Genomic DNA, 8366 nt, shown 5'->3' with positions numbered 1-8366 from the left:
CCTACCAGCTGTTGTAAGGTTCTCCCGGCGTCCCGGGTTTTTCGGCACCAGCTGTAGCCCGCGCAGTCGTCTCAAGAAGACAGGGGGACACTAGGTTCCTTCTGCAGCAACGTTTATTGTCTCCATCCATAGGGAAAAAAGAGGTTCGAGCCAAAAATCCTCACTGCTTATATACACCACAGTGTGGCGTGTCTGCCCACAGCATGGCGTGTCTGCCCATGATTGGCTGTTCGCTCATTACCCTACATAATGCCCTGGGATGGGCTGTGACATGGCGTCTTTCTCACTCTACGCACATAAGCAAACAGTTCTCTACGCACATGCGCAAACAGTTGTTTACTAGGAGTCAACAGCGGAAGTAGGCGCCATCTTGCCATGGCGAATGCCTCTCCAGCTTCACCGCTCCCCACATTTCATTCTCTATGATTCCTGAAGTCTTTTTACGAAGAACAACTTAGAGAGGAAAGAGTTTATTCAGCTTACACTTTTATATTGTTCATCATCAAAAGAATTCAGGACAGGAACTCAAACAGGGGAGGAACTGATGCCTTTTAATCCTCATAGCTTGCTCAGCCTGTTTTCTTATAGAACCAGGACCCCAAAGCCTAGGTATAACACCACCCACAGTGTGAATGCCCTCTCCCATAGATCACTAATTAAGAAAATGCTCTACAGGCTGGCATACAACCTGATCTTATAGAGAAATTGTCTTAACTGAGGTTTCTTCCTCTCAGATGACTTAACTTGTGTCAAGTTGACATAAACTGTCCAGAACAGATACTTTTTTCCAACTTAGCTAGAAAATTTCCATTATTTCTGAACTATATTCTGTGCCAGTCTTTGCCTTAAGATACACATGATATTAGGTATTCATAACTGCTCATTTTATGTATGTTTTATATAAAAAGACATGGAGTTTCTTTAGATATCTTTTCTTATATTTATAAAATAATGATATTCCCTTTAAATTATTTTATAAGTTCAAAATAGTTTTTATCAAAAGACAAAAACAATATAAAATTTGGCAACTGAAATTTGCATTACAAATTAACATACAAAAATGGTCACTTTAACTGCTAAGAAAATTAGAATCACATGAGATTGAAGAGGCTGAAATACATTTGAAAATACATAAAAATATATTTTCCTGAAATATAAGTAAAATATCTCCTTATATATTTTATGTAATTTATGTAGTTGAAAAGTCATTTGAATTAACCAGATGGTATTTGTGAGACTTGTAATATCACCAAAAGGCCAATTTGCTAAAAGTTTTGACCATAGTTTGTCACTATTGGGAGCTACAAGAACTTTAACAAATAGGGCTTAAGAGAGTTCTTCCAGATACCAAGTCTTTACACTTTGAGAAGTCTATAGGTTCCCAGTGTCTTCCTGTCTCTCTTTTCCATATTCTGTAAATGGACAGCTTTCCCCACTGTAATCTGCTACACAGTCACAGGCATAGAGACAGCATGTCAGACTACCTGAAGCCTACAGAGTCCTTTTATCATACATTCTGTCGACTAAAGAATCATCCACGAATTTGTCGAGAAGTGAAATTTTTTATTACATAATTCATAAATTAAGCACAAGAAAAATAGAATTAGATGAATTTAATATACTTCTATTTGATAGCATTAATAATTATGGTGCTACAGCATCTTTAATAATTCATCTAGCTTCTGATACTTGACTGAGTATTTATTTTATACTTCAAAAATATAAGATCAAATTTTTTCAAATGTTGAAAGTAATTATTTATAGGGATTTTAAGTTCACATTATTTAATAGATGAGGGAGTCATTTCATCAACAATAAGAAAGTAGAGCATCTTCAGCTTTGCTCTTCATTGTAAACTTCAGTATCTCAATGAAAGAACTGACTTCACTTTGATGAACTGTGAGCCAATTACCAAGAGAGAATTACGAATTTCAAACTTGTCAAGAAATTTTCTATCATCTCTAACATATTAACTGATTATAATAATTCTAATTATTCTTGATTGTTCTTCATTATACTTTAAACTTTTATAAGGTACCATATAATGTTCAAATTAAAATGAACACACTTGTATTCTACCCTAATGTAGGTGGTGCCTATAAATCAATTTAATTTCTCCCAGGAATAATAAGATGGAATGATATGTTTACCATTAGTAAGAGTAAATTTGGTTGTAGTATTTTGTCATGGAAAGGCTTAGGTGAATTATACCATAGAGATTTTGATATCTAGAAACATGTACTAAGTGTATCAGAGATGTTATTAAATCACACACACACACACATATACATACATACATATGTATATACATACATGGCTATAAATATACACATGCCCACACATATACACACATACATACATACACACACAAACACTAACACAAAACATATATGTTCTATTTTGGAACTATTGTTAAATGTAGTTCATTTTAGTGGATCAGAATATGTCAGCCATAAGGAATGTGCATGTGAACAAACTGAACTGGTATATAAAAAGTACAGAAATAATGTCTGCTACTCTGTGGCATATATCAGCAGTACAAATCAGGCCATATCCTGTCTTTAACTTGACCAAATTATCAGTTCTTAGTGGAATCGTGTCTTATCTAGCAATGTGATTGCTCCCGGAGAACACCCACTTAACTCTCTGGATTAAGCATTTCTATTCCTCCCATACATTCTATTATGTTTCTTAGTGTCTACTTGACTTTAGAAAAAGGAGTCCCTAGAGACACTCCTTCATTGCTGGTGAGATTGTGGAGAAAGGATTTCATAAATTCATTGTTTCTAATAGCTGAGTAGTACTCCATTGTGTAGATGTACCACATTTTCTGTATCCATTCCTCTGTTGAGGGGCATCTTGGTTGTTTCCATCTTCTGGCTATTATAAATAAAGCTGCAATGAACATAGTGGAGCATGTGTCCTTATTACATGTTGCAGCATATTCTGAGTATATGCCCAGGAGTGGTATATCTGGGTCCTGTGGTACTACTATGCCCAGTTTTCAGAGGAACCACGAAACTGATTTTCAGAGTGATTGTACCAGCTTGCAATCCCACAAGCAATGAAGTATTGTTCCTTTTTGTACACAGCCTCTCCCGCATCTGCTGGCACCTAAGTTTTTGATCCTAGCCATTCTGACTGGTGTGAGGTGGAATCTCAGGGTTATTTTGATTTGCATTTCCCTGACGACTAAGGATGTTGAACATTTCTTTAGGTACTTCTCAGCCATTTGTTATTCTTGAGTTGACAATTCTCTGTTTAGGTCTGTACCCCATTTTTTTAATAGCTTTATTTGTTTCTCTGGAGTCTAACTTCTTGAGTTCTTTATATATATTGGCTATTAGCCCTCTATCAGATATAGGACTATTAAAGATCAGCCTTGTTGGTTACTGTTTTGTCCTATTGACAGTGTCCTTTGACTTGCAGAATAATCCGTATGTTTTAGACTGAATCCCAAAAATAATGTCTTGTTCTGATTGTCCCAAACACATAAATAAATAAATAAATAAATAAATAAATAAATAAATCTAAGCATTTTTGGACAAATAACAGATTTAATTTTTTTAAAGATTTATTTATTATTATTATACATAAGTACGCTGTAGCTGACTAACTTCAGATACACCAGAAGAGGGCATCAGATCTCATTACAGGTGGTTGTGAGCCACCATGAGATGGCTCTGCAGGTAAGAGCACTGACTGCTCTTCTGAAGTTCCTGAGTTCAAATCCCAGCAACCACATAGGGGCTCAGATTTGATATTTTAAGAAACATAGTGAAACTCTTTCAGGTCACATAACATGATGAAAAAAACTCCTAATTTCATCAGTAAAAGTTCATCACACACTTTCATATTATCCACCAACAAATTGATGCTTAATATTTTAAATTCCCATTAGTAATTTAGAATTTTACATTTTATTCTTTACTGTATTGAGTGCACAAAAGTATAATAATACTGGTTTAAGAACCATTCTAGCTTAGTAAATCCCACATATTTAATGATTATTTATTTACCTTCTGACATGACATTCATTTTTTACATATTCTGTTGTTTGAATAAATTTTAAACAATATATGCACATTTTAACCTACTGATGTGGGACTGTACATCATTCCTGTACCTTGTGTTCAATAAATCCAATCCTGCATAAAATGGGGTAACAACAAATAGAATATTAAAACTGAATAGGAAACCCACTGTGAATGATATATGAAAATCATAAGTGTTGGCATACAAAATTTCACATTATTAGTTTTATATAACTGTTTTTGTTAGCATTCAAAAAAGTTTTTGTTAAAGGACCAGAGAGTAATGATTTTGGTATTTTGAGGTATATATTTTAAAGAATTTATGAAAATTTACATTTATTTTTTTATTGAATGCATACATGTGTACATTCACATGTGCACGTGTGCATGTGTGCCAGAGGACATCTGCATATAACTTGTGTATGTGATATTCTTCTTTATGTCTCATTACTCAAGTCTTCAGGCATGGTGAATAGTTTGCTTACCTGCTGAGCCTTCTCTCTTGGCCTATTCAACTTTTTTAGTAATATGAAATCAGGCAAAATAATAACTAAAGAACGGACAAAATAATATTCCAACTTCACATCAGAATTCAGCCCACATAAAATTTGTAAGTAAACTGGAGCCCCAGTAAGAGTGGGTACATCTCAACAACTTTCTTGTGGATAAAAGCCAGATCTCTTATAGCTAATTTTCAGTGCAGAAGAACACTAGATTTTTCAAAGTTTTATTATTTAAAATATCTCAAAAACCTTAACTGATTTTTTTGAGTACTGTTAAATATTTTATTGTCAATTTGAGGTAAAAAAGAAAATTTTCAACTAATTATCTCTTATATCCATATTTTTCTACAAGAATTCTCTCTTTGACTTAGTATCTAGTCTTATTAATATCTTCAAGGCAAGTGTAGCAGTGTTGATCAAAGGCATGAAGCCTTGGGCTACAGAATCTGCTCTAGGTCATTAAACAAATTAAAGATGAAGTTCAAACACAAGTTTGCTTGCCCCCAGTACCTAACTTGCAATACTGTTGAGTAATTACTTTGTAAAGTCCTGTGAACTGATGGGATCTGAGACACAAAAACTTAAGAATGGTACACTCTCCTGCCCAGCCGCTTCCCTTTACACCCCTTTTCTAGTTTCTGATGATTTTTCCTGGCTGTTTACTCTTCTGTATCCTTTGGCTTATGGTTCTTTGATTTCTCCCATTCACTTTTTTCTGTCTTCTGTCCTATCAGCACACAAATAATTAAATATCTAACTCCCCACATAATCTTTTTCACATAACCTGACATTACTCTATTCTTTCTGTTTTAAGTTTTCCATATGAAGGCTCCAGAATTATATTTCATGTTCATATGTTGTTATTTATTTAAGAACTGCATGAGTACATTCTGGTAGCTCTGAGAAGCAGGAAGATTTGTGTTCATCCCTTAATTTCTTGGGTCTAGAAGAATATGAGTTCATAGTAAATACTCATTGGGTAATACTGGTGAATACTCATTAAAATTTCTAGACATTCATCTAATGATGGATAGTGTGCTCAGTCAATTGATATTCAAGAGCCAAACAATTTGGAAAAAAGACTAACTGTAAAATAAGATAATTAATTACAATAATGTTCTTATTGCACTCATTTTTTAAAAGTTCTGCAGGTGTCTAAATGGTATTCATTAAAATGCATTAGTAATAACCTCAAATTATTTAAAATGTGCTAATATTGCATTAACAAAAAAATATTAAAGCACTACTCCTTGGAAGACTTTGACCAAAATGAGTCAAGATGTGAATTCTCTACTCTGTCCCTGAATTTTCTGTTTATCCAGCCTTTCTGTAGCTGATGGCTTTTGCTTTGTCAATTTTCTGTCTTTTGTATGTATTTGATCTGTGCCTGTCCGATATTTAAATGTCTTGTCTTGTCAGATATTTAAATGTCTTGTCTTGTTCCTACAAATGGATTATATTCTGCATTTGTTTAAAACAAAGAAAGTACCATGTTGGAAAAGAATGAGAGATAATTTACAGAAATCTTTAACAGAGTGTTTCAAGAGGGATCTAGTCACTCATGTTAATTGACTCCAACTTATCCAGATAAGTAACATAACTGGAAAAAGACCACCATCAAGTAACATCTGAATTCTGTTTCCAGCATTGATGGAAAATATTTATTACATAAGTCTTCTTCACATTTATTTGCTGTTTTCACCCTTGATTAGCATAGCGTGCTTAACAACCCTGTACTGGTTTTTGAGTTAGGGGCATGGCAGAATGAATAAAATTGTAGGTATGTATTTAGCTGAGCTTGTAAAAGTAGATTGCATGGGAAATCCAAGCAAGAACAATTAGTTGTTACATTGCTCTATTAAAGGCAGATTAAACAAAGAGGCTGAGGGCACAGTAGGTCATACATGACTTCAACATGCATTATTAGCTCTGACTGTGAGGTCCAGCAAAAGTTCTGGTATCTTTGAATGTAAGAGATGTTATAATAATATACCACCACACATTTTTTTCTAACCTGAAATTTTCAAAAGGGTTTACAAATGAACTGACCTTGGAACTGTCTTGGAAATGCAGGAATAAAGGATGATACTGAATACAGATACAGGCAGAAATGAACTTTTGGATATTTACAAAGGATTTGGGATGGGGGGGTAAATTAGAATGGAATTACATATTTGCCTGCAGTATCATATAACTCCAAGTGGAAATTTGTCTTTGAGAAGTCATTTTTTTGAGAAGTCATATTTTTAAAAATTAAAATAATAAACTTTATCTCAGAAGCCAACACTACTTATTATATGTTAAATTGCAAAGATTGAAGAAACCTGTTTTGAGTTTTATTGAGGATTTCCTGAACACACCTTGCTCACTATATAATTGCTTCTTCCAGTATGTGTTGAGCTTTGATACACACCAACAGAAGTAGATGCTCAGTGATTCTAATCTCATTCATTTGACTTTGATGAAAATGTTAGTTCTTGGTCTTATCTGAATAAACTTACTTTAATTAATTTTAAGTTAAGTGATGCTAGAGACTTGTTGAGGTATCTTTCCAATTAAAATACTGTAGAATTTTTTGAAATATAAACTTATTGCACATGGATACTTTGTAAATTCTAGTATTATGCTACAAGAAAAAAGCTAGTGAAATAATTTGTTTTTGGTAATCATATCTAATGTAGAATAAAATATTAACAAACAATATAATATATGGTATGACCTCTGTACTGTGATTTATTTTATGTTTAAAGTAAAAATATCCTTACTATAATATTCTAAATCTAGAGAGGGAAATGAGGTACTTCATAGAAGCTATTATTAAAATTAAGTGTAAGTAAACAATTCAGATAATTTAATACACAGATACCAGGCAGATGGTTCTCCTAATGCTAACTAAGAAGTAAAATTATGAAGTCATAAGTTTTAAGTGATGAATATTTTATTTATTTTAATGATATATAGTAGGTACCTCACCCACAGAGATTAATAAAACATTGCCTGCTTTTCCAAACAGATTCTAAGAAAAATGTTATAGAAAGGTGATTGGCTTTTAAAATAGAAACTAGTAAAGTATTCAAGAAGGAGATATTCTTTTAAATACTTAGTGACTAGTGAACAATATATATGTTACTAGAAAGATGCTCAAAGTCCATTTCCAGAGTCATCTACAATTTTTGTGAATGAAACTTAACAATAATTTCATAAAGATGTATGTGTGCATGTAAATATTAAAATAAATATATAAATATATACATTTAACTAATGGCAAGGTAAAATTAAAACCAGTTTTTGTTACTTTCATCTCTATGTATCTTCTCCAATTATCCCAAAAAATGCTTACAAACTTAAATTTACAGATACTAGTAGATCATGTTTTAAATGATTCTTTGGTTTCTGTTTTTTATGTATTTACATTTCAAATTTTATCCCCTTTCCTGTCTTTTCCTTCAGAACACCCCTCTCCTATTCCCAGTCTCCGTACCTTTATGAGGGAGCTCCCCTTTCCCCCATCTACTCCTGCCTCCCTGCCCTGGCATTCCTCTACATTGGGGAATCAAACTTTCCAAGAAGCAAGGGCCTCTCCTCCTATTGATTGTGTTTCTTTATTAAGTGTTCGACTCAGTCCCAATGATATATCAGTTGACCTGCTTTATTCAGTAATAGAAGGCTACATGATCAGGGACAGGTGTGGACTGATGCATGAGACACTATAGTGGCCATTGAGCTCAAGTGCAAATAGTGGCTATTAGTAAATAAGATTACAACAGGTGGCCAAGAAGGCCATGAAATGACAGTGCACACTCCACACTGCATTATTCACATGCTATGC

Source organism: Mastomys coucha, unplaced genomic scaffold, assembly GCF_008632895.1.
Source record: "Mastomys coucha isolate ucsf_1 unplaced genomic scaffold, UCSF_Mcou_1 pScaffold14, whole genome shotgun sequence".
Taxonomy (NCBI): Eukaryota; Metazoa; Chordata; class Mammalia; order Rodentia; family Muridae; genus Mastomys; species Mastomys coucha.
Note: the sequence above shows the minus strand (reverse complement) of the source record.